This window comes from Schistocerca piceifrons, chromosome 2 (genome assembly GCF_021461385.2).
Source record: "Schistocerca piceifrons isolate TAMUIC-IGC-003096 chromosome 2, iqSchPice1.1, whole genome shotgun sequence".
Taxonomy (NCBI): Eukaryota; Metazoa; Arthropoda; class Insecta; order Orthoptera; family Acrididae; genus Schistocerca; species Schistocerca piceifrons.
Window position 1 is genome coordinate 485707655 of NC_060139.1, and position 13213 is coordinate 485720867.

The 13213-nt window shown below is 42.5% G+C and overlaps 1 non-coding gene across 1 annotated transcript; it reads left to right on the forward strand.

Moving 5' to 3' along the window:
- Positions 1 to 269: 269 nt before the first annotated feature.
- Trnay-gua lies at positions 270 to 360 on the forward strand. The gene is given in 2 exon segments: positions 270 to 306; positions 325 to 360. It is a non-coding gene; the product is annotated as a tRNA-Tyr (tRNA).
- Positions 361 to 13213: the final 12853 nt, after the last annotated feature.

The window sequence follows — 13213 nt, forward strand, 5'->3', positions numbered from 1 at the left end:
ATGTCGTCCTCTGATAGAGCTATTTGAAAATTGGCATACGACGGCTTCCAATTACAAGCGCCGAGATGTGATGACAGACTGTGTAACGAATGATCAGTAGCACGTTATCTATCTGAATGACGCTGCCAACGTGAATGGTGTGGCCGACGTAAAAGAGCTTCGTAGGCGTCGCGCGAATGGGAGATGACGTAACGTTACCGCTGACCGCCAGTCTGCGCTTGGCGGCACTTTCGCGTATCTGGTACAAGGCCTGGCGAAAGGTGCACATTCCTTCGGTAGCTCAGTTGGTAGAGCGGTGGACTGTAGAGGAGCTTATTAGCAGATATCCATAGGTCGCTGGTTCAAATCCGGCCCGAAGGAAAATTTTAAACATTCATGACTTTGATTCTCTTAACAAAATAAGCTACACTTCAATCCCACAAACTGTTGTGATATTTTTAACACAAAGGTATGACTAAGACAGAATCAGCATATGGTAGCTGTTCTATGTGTGTGTTCTACATCTACGTGATTACTCTGCTACTCACAATTAAGTGCCTGGCAGAGAGTTCAATGAACCTCCTTCAAGCTGTGTCTCTACCGTTCCACTCTCGAACGGCTCGCGGGAAAAAGGAGCTCTTAAATTTTTCTGTGCGAGCCCTGGTTTCTCGTATTTTATTGTGATGATCATTACTCCCTATATAGGTGGGTGACAACAGTATGTTTTCGCAATCGGAGGAGAAAACTGGTGTTTGAAATTTCGTGAGAAGATACCGTCGCAACGAAAAACACCTTTGTTTAGTGATTGCCACTCCAGTTCACGCATCATGTCTGTGGCACTATCTCCCCCATTCCGCAATAATACAAAACGAGCTGCCCTTCTTTGTACTTCTTCGATGTCATCTGTCAGTACCACCTGATGTGGATCCAACACCGCACAGCAATACTCCAGAATAAGGCGGACAAGTGTAGTGTAAGCAGTCTCTTTAGCAGACCTATTGCTCCTTCTAAGTGTTCTGCCAATGAATCGCAGTCTTTGGTTTTCACTCTTTTCTTTGTTCAGGGTAAATTGCCACTTTTCGCACCATACAGATATCTTATCTAAATAATTTTGCAATTCGTTTTGGCCATCTAATGACTTGGCAAATGACAGCATCATTTGCAAATAATCTAAGAGGGCTACTCAGATTGTCTCCTATGTCGTTAATATAGAGCAAGAACAGCAGAAGGCCTATAACACTTTCTTGTGGAACGCCGGATATTACTTCTGTATTACTCGATGATATTCCGTCTATTACTACGAACTGTGACCTTTCCGGCAGGAAATCACGAGTCCAGTCGCACAACTGAGGTGATATTCCATAGGCAGGCAGTTTGGTTAGAAGACGCTTGAGCTTTTCTTGCTGATATAATCGCAGAACCATAGAAAACATATTTTATTGAAATGACTCGACAAAATGAGAAGTTAAGAATAATCTAGCATTTCTGTTGTACAGCACTGACAAAAGGTACAATCGATTATTGTAGGTCTTAGAGAGTGAACTGGATTCATAAAAACGGAAAAATCTCATCACTAATTAAATACGGAAACACGATACATTCCACATCTGGGATTTATTGAAAGTTGAACACGTCTTCTTATCGTTGTCACCATATCCGAGAAAACTGTAAGTAGCGTCATGGCTGATGTCAAGAAAGAAAATTTGAGAAAGTATGCTTTCGATACAATATCTGATATAAATGAATGGCTTTTCGACACAGTGAAAATAAATGAGGACGTACTGTAAGGGGCCCAAACAGATTCTTCTCTTGATCTGCGTGTCTGTTGTACGAAAATATTAAGATTACATGAATGTTTCATCATAGAGTTATCTGAAAATCAAGCACATGGACGGTACCATCAGCGATAACCTTTCTACTGCAGGAATGGGTAGCATAAGTGTAGTAAGTCTTAGCGTACCATTTGAATGAGAAATCTGTTAACGTCTGAACTCCTTCAATAATGTAATTGACACAAAAATTCTAAATAGAGAGAAAAACACACCCTTGAAAGGACCGGGAAAGATGATTAAAACAGAAATCACAAAAAACTACTGGTGTACTTAAAAAATTTAAAGCATTAATAACAGACGACTGGCAATCACGTACAGGAGCTGTGTGCTGCTCTAAAGAGTATGTTCCGGTAGACTTCACCCGCGAACAAACATCGGTCATAACTACCACACATTTTTTGTGGAACTTAACGTGTAGCATTCTCAGTTGATGCATCAGTTATTTTCCATCGCAAGTTTATGCTTCCTGCGTGAGAATGAGATGTGATTTATATCTACGATCGAACGTCCACGCAATGGCGTGTTCTTGTTAACTCCGTGCGAGAATGATGGAAGAGGAAAATTATTATTTTTTTTCTTTTCTTCCTTTCTTCAGTCTTGTGACTGGTTTGATGTGGCCCGCAACGAATTCCTCTCCTGTGTTAACCTCTTCATCTCAGAGTAGCACTTCCAACCTACGTCCTCAATTATTTGCTGTTTGTATTCCAATCTGTTTTCCTCTGCAGTTTTTGCCCTCTACAGCTCCCTATAGTATCGTGGATGTCATTCCCTGATGTCTTAACAGATATCCTATCATCCTGTTCCTTCTCCTGATCAGTGTTTTCCACATATTCCTTTCCTCTTTGATTCTGCGGAGAAACTCCTCTTCCCTTACCTTATCAGTCCACCTAATTTTCAACATTCGTCAGTAGCACCACATATCAAATACTTCGTTTCTCTTATGATCCGGTTTTCCCACAGTCCATGTTTCACTACCATACAATGCTGTATTCCAGACGTACATTGTCAAAAAATTTCTTCCTCAAATTAAGACCGATATTTGATATTAGTAGACTTCTCTTGGCCAGGAATGCCCTTTTTGCCATTGCTAGTCTGCTTTTGATGTCCTCCTTGGTCCGTCCGTCATTGGTTATTTTACTGGCTAGGCAGCAGAATTCCGTAACTTCATCTACTTCGTGACTGTCAATCTTGGTGTTCTGTTTTTCGCTGTTCTCATTTCTGCTACTTTGTCTTTCTTCGACTTACTCTCAATCCATACTGTGTACTCATTAACCTGGTCATTCCATTCAGCAGATCATGACATTCTTCTTCACTTTCAATCAGGATAGAAATATCATAAGAGAATCGTATCATTGATATCCTTTCACCTTGGATTTTAATTCCATTCCTGAACCTTTCTTTTATTTCCAGCATTGCTTCCTCGCTGTACAGATTGAACAGTAGTGGCGAAAGGCTACATCCTTTTCTTACACCCTTTTTAATACGAGCACTTCGTTCTCAGTCGCCCACTCTCCGTCTCTTCCTATAGGTTACCCCCATTTTTCTCAGAATTTCGAACATCTTGCACCGTTTTACTTTGTCGAACACTTTTTTCAGGTCGACAAAACCTAAGAACGTGTCTTGATTTTTCTTTTCTTTAGTCTTGCTTGCATTATTAACCGCAACGTCAGAATTGCCTCTCTCATGCCTTTACCTTTCCTAAAGCCAAACTAACCGTCATCTAGCGCATCCTCAATTTTATTTTCCATTCTTTGGTATATTATTCTTGTAAGCAACTTGGATGCATGAACTGTTAAGCCGATTGTGCAATAATTCTCGTACTTGCCAACTCTTGCCGTATTTGGAATTCCGTGGATGATGCTTTTCCAAAAGTCAGATGGTACGTCGCCAGACTCATACATTCTACTAAACAACGTGGATAGTTGTTTTGTTACCACTTCCCCCAATGATTTTAGAAATTCTGATGGAATGTTATCTGTCCCTTTTGCCTTATTTGATCTTAAGGGGCTCCGGAACGCCCTATACTTGCAATATTAAAATAACGCTTATAAATTACATCTTTCCTCACAAAGTATTTGAGGTAGGAAGTAGAACTGTTTACAGATTATTTATTGGAATATGGGCTACAACTTAACACAGGGATTTTACAAAATTTTAGTTCAGTTATTAAAGATGATTTTTTTTTCAATTGTAATGAAAATTCACAACATTTTTTTGCAATTTTTTATTTATATATTCAAAAATATACAGTTTTTTGGAAAAAGGCTGTGTTAAATTATGCAGAAGGTACTGTGTAACATTTACTGAAAGTTTGAAACAAATATGTTTGGAAGGTCCTTAGAAAACATGTAATTAGTATGAGAAAATAAAAGTTTTGGGAATCGAGCGACAAAGATTGGATTAACTTTTTAGTGCATTCCAGGTCAATAGGATGGATTATCTTCATCCTCTGCAAACTCCTCCTCCAGCTTCCTCTTGTTCCTCCTCCTGTTTGCTCTTGCTTGTATTTCTAGACTCTTTACAGCTCTGTCTGCCGCCCGAAGGCGTTCCTTGTCTAAAACAAGAATCGCTCGTTGTTGTGTTCGTAGATTTAGCTACCATTTTCTTCAGTTGCAGTTACTGCAACACTGTTCCAATAGGTGGTCATGTATGAACAATTATCACATTTCAGTTGTATTTCACTAGCAAGTCCTACGTGCTTTATTATGGAGAGTTCCAGACCAACTTCACTACAATGAATACCTCTTACACAGTTTGAAAAAATTCGTTTGAGAACCGACATATCAAATATTTCATTCACATCCGATTCGCCCTTAAAACATTCATAGTTTTCACTCATTGAACCAAGCTTCTTCTGTGAAGTATTTTCTTTCCCACTTTGACTGCTATGGGCAGGTGTACTTGAGAGGTTAGGTTCACTCACATGAAACAATCGACAATCACACCAGCGATATATATTGAACCATCACAGGTTAGCCACAACACATACTTTATCTCACATCACTAAAATGTACCTGATGAACACGGACGTTAATAATAACACCATTTGACAGCAGTTTAACAGCGCCACAGTGGGTCATGCCCATGTAGAACACATTTAAAAAAAAAAAATTTAAAAATAGTTGTAGTCTTCGGAATTGAATAAATTATATATCTATTAAAAGGTAATAGTCTGCAGATTCAGAAAACGCAAAAAAAGTAAAAATTGAACTTTTAATGATTTTGAGCCTTTCCGGAGCCCCTTAAGTCGTCCAAGGCTCTTTTAAATTCTGATTCTAATACTGGATCCCATATCTCTTCTAAATCTACTCCTGTTAGATCAGACAATCTTCCCCCTTATACAGGCTTTCAATGTATTCTTTCCACATATCCGCTCTCTTCTCTTTGTATATGACAGCGGAATTCCTGTTGCAGTCTTAATGATATCAACCTTCCTATTAATGTCTCCGAAAGTTGTTTTGACTTTTTTGTATGCTGCGTTTATCCTTCCGATAATCATTTCTTTTTCAATATCTTCAAACTTTTCCTGCAGCCATTTCGTCTTAGCTTCCCTGCACTTCCCATTTAATTCATTCTAGAGTAACTTCTATTTCTGTATTATTGAATTTCCCTGAACATTTTTAACTTCCTTCATTTGTCGATCAGCTGAAGTATTTCATCTGTTATCCATGGTTTATTCACAGTTGCCTTCCTTGTATCCGCCGGATTCTTTGCAAAGTCCGTGACTGCCCTCTTTAGTGATGTCCATTCCTCTTCAACTCTACTGCCAGATGTTCAAACGCGTGTGAATTGCTAAGGGACCAAACTGCTGAGGTCATCGGTCCCTAGACTTACACACTACTTAAACTACATTAATGTAACTTATGCTACGGACAACACACGCACCCATTCCCGAAGGAGACTCGAACCTCCGGCGGGAGCGGCCGCCCAATCCGTGAATGGCGCTTCAAACCGTGCGGCCACTCCGCACGTACTGCCAACTGAGGTATTAATTACCGCAGCCTCTATTGCATCAGAGAACTTCAAGCGTACCTCTTCATTCTTTAGTACTTCTGTATCCTATTTGTTTGCATATTGATTCGTACTGACTAGTCTCTTAAATTTCAGCCTACTCTCTATCATTACTAAATTGTGATCTGATTGTATATATGCTCTTCGGTACACCATATAATCCACTACCTGATTTCACAATCTCTGCCTGACCATGATGTAATCTGACTGAAATATTCCATCCTTTTCCAAATATACCTCCTCCTGTTGTGATTCTTGAACAGAACATTCGCTATTACTAACTGAAATTTATTGCAGAACTCAATTAGTCTTTCTCCTCATTTCTAATCCCAAGCCCATATTCTCCCGTAACCCTTTCTTGTACTGCTTCTCCTACAAACGCAATTCAGTCCCTCATGAATATTAGGTTCTCATCACCTTTTACATACTGAACTACTCATTCAGTATCGTCATATGCTTTCTCACTATCTTCATCCTCGGCTTGCGGCGTCGGAACTATACCTGAGCTATTGTCGTCTTTGTTGGTCCGCTGGCGATTCTAACGAGAAAAGCCCTATCTGTGAACCATTCACGGTGTCTCACTCTCTGCCCTTCCTTCCTATTCAGGACGAATCCTACTCCCGCTATAGCATTTTCCGCGGCTGTTGATATTACCCTATACTAGTCTGATCAGAAATCCTTGTCTTTCTTCCATTTCACTTCACGGACATCCACAAAATCTAGATTGAGCCTTAGCAATTCCCTTTTCAGATTTTGTAGCTTTTCTACCACGTTCACACATCTGACATTTCCCTCGCCGGCTCGTAGAAAGTTATCTTTTCATCTTTTCATTCGCTATTCAGTCTTTATTTTATGGTCACCTCCCCCTTGGCAGACCCCTTCTGCAGATGCGAATTGGGGACTAGTCCGAAAGTTTTTGCCAATGGACAGATCATTAAGGCACTTTTTCAATTACAGGCCACATGTCCTGTGGATACACAATATCTGTGTTTTAACGCAGTGGTTTCGATTGGGTTTTGCACCCTCATACCGTTGATCATTGCTGATTATTCCGCCTGTAGGGCCATTTTCCAACACCAAGGTTAAGAGAGTGCCCTGAACCTCTATCCGTTCCTCTCTCCTCTGTAAAAAGGCCGTTGGCTGAATGAGGGTGACTTGTTATGCAGCAGCTTACGGAACACGAACGGGCGTTCACTTCTCTTAAGGGGCAGGGACAAGGTAAAAAGTTCGGACTCATCTGAGGTTTGAACTCGGAACCTCTTGCACCCTATGCGGAGGTCGGTACAGCTGCATGATCAGCAACCATGGGGGTGGGACCAACTTGTGCTCGCTGACGGTCATAGTTTAATTGTAGTGCCTCCGGCAGAAGTGTAGGAGAGACAGGCGAAACGTTCATTGCGCCGTCGAGGGGAGTTGACGCCGGTACCGATTGATTCAGTGGGGGTGCAGCTGGCAGCACCGCCGCAGACGCGTAAGATAGGGGCAACACAGCGGGCGCCGCAGCAAGAGCGGCGTCTCAACCAGTCTGCGTCGGAGACATTCAGAACGGACGTGGCCTTCTTGGACACAAACTGAACAGGTGCAGTCACGTGTTTCCGCAGTTCAGTTTTTATCAGGCGGGCACCGTTGAGGACACGATATGTTTTGAACGCCTTCCAAGTTTCAACGCTGTGAATGACGACGTTGCCATAAGGTTTAAAGGCAGTAACCACAACGTCCGAAAGTATTTCAACCGGAAGTTCGAAAACCCGCAAGCTTTGGAGGCCAAAACCAGCGTGATCAAACAATACAGTCCCTATATGTCCGTCAAAGTATCGGAACTTGAGATCTTTAGCGTGGTGCCGAACGACGTCGGCGCACAGCTCGTCATTCTCCAGTTTTATGTACACATTAGTACTGAGGATCTAAAAATGAATTACGAGAACATCTTGTGGCGGGAGGCTCATTTCGTCCCGTAGAAAACGTTTTTCTTCATACGTCTTCTGTTGTTCGTGATCCAAACGAAGAGTTAATTTAATTCTGGCTTGTTGGTAAGATGAAGCCGGACTCACGAGACAAGCCGCTTCGCGGAAGTAAACAAACCCGCGCTAGGTCGCAACAGGTCACGCAAACAAGGCGTGCGACTCCCCGCAGCCAAAGGCCGACCGAAACTCCTAGAACAAGAAATTCAGTCAAATAAACTTTTTTATTCTAAACAACAGCTTCAAAAGAGAGAACCCTAACACCGTTAAAGCGTATGTTCACTATGGTAAACGCCACTTGTTCACACAAGTAGAAGTTCTCAAGTTCTAAGCTGTACGGCAAAGCTCGGACACGTAGAATAAAGGTTGCTGTCCTATTCGGAACCCATTTATTTGTTATTAAATAGTGCTTTATAAAATTTTACTGGAAATTTAGGGTTTCTTTTTTCGTGTTTTCTTTCGTGCACTGAAAGTATAAAAATTTCGCACATTAACGAGAGATGCTTCAGTTCCTCGCCACCGGGCTAGGTTTTGAACTCCCTTTTCTTCTCCTCCCCTCGCCATCAGTGAGAAAAACCACGAACTTAGTTCACACCTAATGGGCTATATGTTTGGAATCCGTTTCCCCCTCTTCCTACTGAGAGCTGTCCGCCTTGTTAGCTGGGTGGTAACGTGGTTTCTACCCGTGCAGCGGGGCCCGGGTTCGATTCCCAGCCAGGTTGGGGATTTTCTCCGCTGGTGGACTGGATGTTGTGTTGTCCTTACCATCATTTCATCCTCATCACCAGCACACAAGTCCCCCAATGTGGCGTCGACTGCAATAAGGCATGCACTTAGCAGCCGAACTATCCCGGATGGTGCCTCCCAGCCAGCAATGCCATACGCTTATTTCCATTTTTTTTTTTTTTTACTGAGAGCGGGGCAGTATAGAACTGCTAACGAATGTACACTCACAACGAGTAAATAAAATGGAAATTTGTTATATTTCCTACGACAGATCTTGTAAGTTGTCGAAATCCCGACCTCATATTTATTTCACTCTTATTTCACTACGAGAGTAGTGTAGTTATTTGCGTCTTAAGTTTAATCAAAACCTCATAATTTGTTAGGCGACCCTCCTGTCGAATTATCAAGCGATACTGTTTTCTGCTTGTGTTAGTAAGAGATATTGGATATTTCCTATCTGACTGGAAGACGATATCTTGAGACACTTCAGGCTGCTCATAAAGGGAGGCTGTTTACAAACACATGGTGTATTACAGTCAGATGATGACTGCTATGATAAGAGTAGCTGATCGCAATCAGATGGCTTCAAAATGGTTCAAATGGCTCTGAGCACTATGGGACTTAACATCTATGGCCATCAGTCCCCTAGAACATAGAACTACTTAAACCTAACTAACCTAGGGACAGCACACAACACCCAGTCATCACGAGGCACAGAAAATCCCTGACCCCGCCGGGAATCGAACCCGGGAACCCGGGCGTGGGAAGCGAGAACGCTACCGCACGACCACGAGCTGCGGACTATGGTAAGAGCAACTGTCCATCGTAGCAACTCACTGCAACGATAATCTTGAACAGAGCCATCAGTAACTCGACTTGAATGGAGAACGCACACTTTATATGTTTGGTAATATCCACTCTGCTACCTGCATTAGAAAGTCGCACGACGCCCATCAGTGACGGTCACCAGTGCTTAATCAGGGATGTCGTTGACTGAAGAGCGCGCTGTAGTAACAATACCGTCGTCGCCATAGGCAACTGCGTGAAATGAGATCAGGGGCAGTGGCGAACCGAAGGATAATTGATTTCCGTTTTTGGCAAGCTTCGCTTCAACTAGTGGCACTGTGAGCGCCGGATCTGTTTCCGAAGGCTTCAGAGACGCAGATTCGAATTTTCCCAGATTATACTGATCCACCATACGATGTATTCGGTTTCAGTAGGAGTATGCACCACGCTAGACGCACCTGATACGGAACGTTGCATTGCTGAGTAGTCAGCGAGACACCTGCAGTATAACGACGGAGCAGCTTGACTGTTCCTGTCGCACAAGCAGATATCCTGTCTTCTTCAGTCACTTCACTCTTATACAGAGAGTCTTCCTAATTACATGAGTACAACAACTCTGTGCAGCTTTCAGAATGAAATGAAACATATTTTGTGGCCATTCGATATTTATCACCAATCTACTCCAGTATACATCAAGAGAATGTCGTACACGAATGAGTGATTACTGTCTGTGCCGCATAAATGCTTCACGAGAGTAAGACATCGAATAATATAGAATAATGATTGCTTCTTCCATTATTCCTAAGCGCATTGAAGACCCTGAAGAATGCGTGTCAGCTTTGGTGTTGAAAATAATGACGTCCGGTGGAAGCATGTGATTTGTTTCCTTGTGGAACTAGGATTCACAGTGAACACTTTGAGATAGTTCTTAGACTGGTGTAGCATCCACCTGTATGTTGTTCAGACCGCTTTTCCCGATCGTAAAAATGGTGTCCTAGGAGACTTCCGGGGAATGGTAGCTACTAATGCACATTATTCAGTGGACAGATCTGCTTTCAGTGATATTTTCGTAACTCAGCTGCGGATGATGAAGTTTAGTAGTTACATATGTTTGAAGTGTCTATTAATATAATATAAACTATTCTTGCTCTCTGGCACCAGGGACAATGAATATTATGGGCCAGTCTACAAACCTAGGCAGCGCATAATAGCAGTGCATGAAATACAAGCCGGCCAGTGTGGCCGAGCGGTTCTAGGCGCTTCAGCCTGGAACCACACGACTGCTACGGTTGCAGGTTCGAATCCTGCCTCGGGCATGGACGTGTGTGATGTCCTTAGGTTAGTTAGGTTTAAGTAGTTCTAAGTTCTAGGGCAGTGATGGCCTCAGATGTTAAGTCCCATAGTGCTCAGAGCCATTCGATTTTTTGAAATATGAACAAATAAAAGATATATGTGAGGACTGGCACCTAATGATTTTTGTGAAAGGATGTTCTGTTCTACTGAATGGAATACAAGCTCGTGAATCCGTTTGCATTAAAAACCAAACAATTTCAATGTAAATGTACTGGAGCAGAAAATGAACGTTAAGTCAATGAAAGAGCAGTTGCAGTGGAAGGGATCTGCGTTACGTGTTTGTGCTCCGTCTCCTATCGCCTGAATTTCAGCGGATCAATAAATCCTGTATTCCTTAGTTCCCAACGCTTTCGGCATTCATTGTGAAGTTTTTTTATTTTTTAACAGTGTCATGAGACTTTATTTCTTGTAACGATGTACAAAGATAAGAATGAGGGATAAAATTTATGAATTTCGTCTGTCGTTTCAATTTTTCCAAGTAGTAAATTTTCCTTTTGCATTTTCATTTTGTTGTTTGGCTTCATGTCAAGAGTTCATCGCATAGTTCCTCCGTGTTATTTTCTTGTATTCAGTTCGCTACAACCAATGTCAATTTTGTTAATTTTGCGTTATGGCAGTAAACACAGCAACAATAGTGGCAGATATACAGTACAAATTATTACAGTGAAAGGTTATTATGTTTAGCAAAATTTACATGAGGCTCGGAGCGAAGAGACACAACACATATTAATGTCACAAAAAAACGGGGGATAATTAAGTAATTTTAAATACGAGGGCACTAATTAATACAAGAAGTAATGAAATTAAATATGAAGGCCCACGGGGTATATGGGTTTGGCACGATTTTGATTTTCGTCGGATCGAGTTTAATGGCAGAGTGTGGCACAGATTTCAGATTAGCACTACTGTGCGCATATATCACTGCGTATCACTTTTGTTTGCACAATCACTGGGCACATTTGTGATTTTTGCGCTCTTCACTGGGGCACTGTTGCTGCGACGTGGACGGAGAGCAATTGACGGGGCGTGGCTGGGGGTGCGGTCTGCGTCTGGCCGCTGTCCTCCCACAGCTGTGTCTCCGTCTGCAGCGGGTGGGCCGACCACCTCACGCGGGGGGGGGGGGGGGGGGATGGCTTTTCTAAAGGCAGCCTCCAGGTCTATCCGTAAGAAATTCATGAATTCGGTTCGGTAGCTTTTGGACACCCACGCTTTTCTGTTTTCATCCCAAAGGTATGTGAGGTATTCAATTTCGCTTTTGTGTTTGAGGTCTATAATTGAATGGACTGTTTGGCCTGGGATCCATGAATTTGTTGTTTTCTTTTGTCTCGGAAAGGGTTTTATGTCTGGTGCGGTCAGCAGCATGCGTGTTATGTTAGCTGGTACCGTTCTGTTTATTAGCGCTACCATTTCTTTATTGCAGCCAGTCTGGTGTGTTCGGTATTGTCTCGTTTATAACTTTATTCCAGGTGAATGTTATCTTCGTGTGAAGTGCGCTTTCGTTAAAGTTTTTCCACACTTGTTTCCAATTTATGTCTGGTTTTTTGCCCTCTATCCTATTTCTCTGTGCTTCCCCCCGTAGTCCTATTTATTACTTCTTTGTTGTCCTCGTTCGATGGTCGACGACCGTTTCTAGTACATGGCCACTCTGTAAGTAAAAATCCTTTACTTATTTTAGCTTGTACGTGATATCTGCGACATTAACTGGCGCTTCCTGGGATCCTGGCCTGTACGCATTTACCACGCGAGGTGTGACGCCGTCTGGCTAGTTCAAATGGTTCAAATGGCTCTGAGCACTATGGGACTCAACTGCTGTGGTCATAAGTCCCCTAGAACTTAGAACTACTTAAACCTAACTAACCTAAGGACATCACACACATCCATGCCCGAGGCAGGATTCGAACCTGCGACCCTAGCGGTCGTGCGGTTCCAGACTGTAGCGCCTTTAACCGCTCGGCCACTTCGGCCGGCCATCTGGCTAGTTCTCTGCGATAACACTGTGCTATGTATCAGCAGCGCCGCGCTTTATCGTTTGAGGTCGACGAGGCCTAGTCCACCTTCGTCCACACCTTAAGTCCAACTTCTCCTTTGCACTTTGAAAATTTCGTGTCGCCATGGAAGGTACTGGATTGCCTCTTCTATGGACTTTTGGTGGACTGCAAATTTTGACGAGAAACCATGCTTTCGATAGGAGCTGTTCATTTATCATCTTGGCTTTCTGATATAAATCCAGTTCTCTGCTGGCATTTGCCCTCCCTAGCCCTCTTATGGTGTGCAGTATTGATCTCCAGTTCTGCACGGACATTTTTAGCGGAAATGCATACAACTGGTGCCAGAGACACTTAAGTGTGTCTACCACTTTGTACCAATCGCTTCTTTCTATCAGTCTTTTGCTTCCGATAGGTAGCAGAATTGTCTTCTGTGGATTTATTTTCGCTCCTACCGGTTGTTAGAATCTTGGTAGCGTATCTTTTACTTCGCCAAAGTCTGCTTGTTGGGTGCAGTATACCGAATAGTATGCTTGTCTACTTCTTTTCTTAAAAGGGCAGGAACCAAGTACAAAAATTC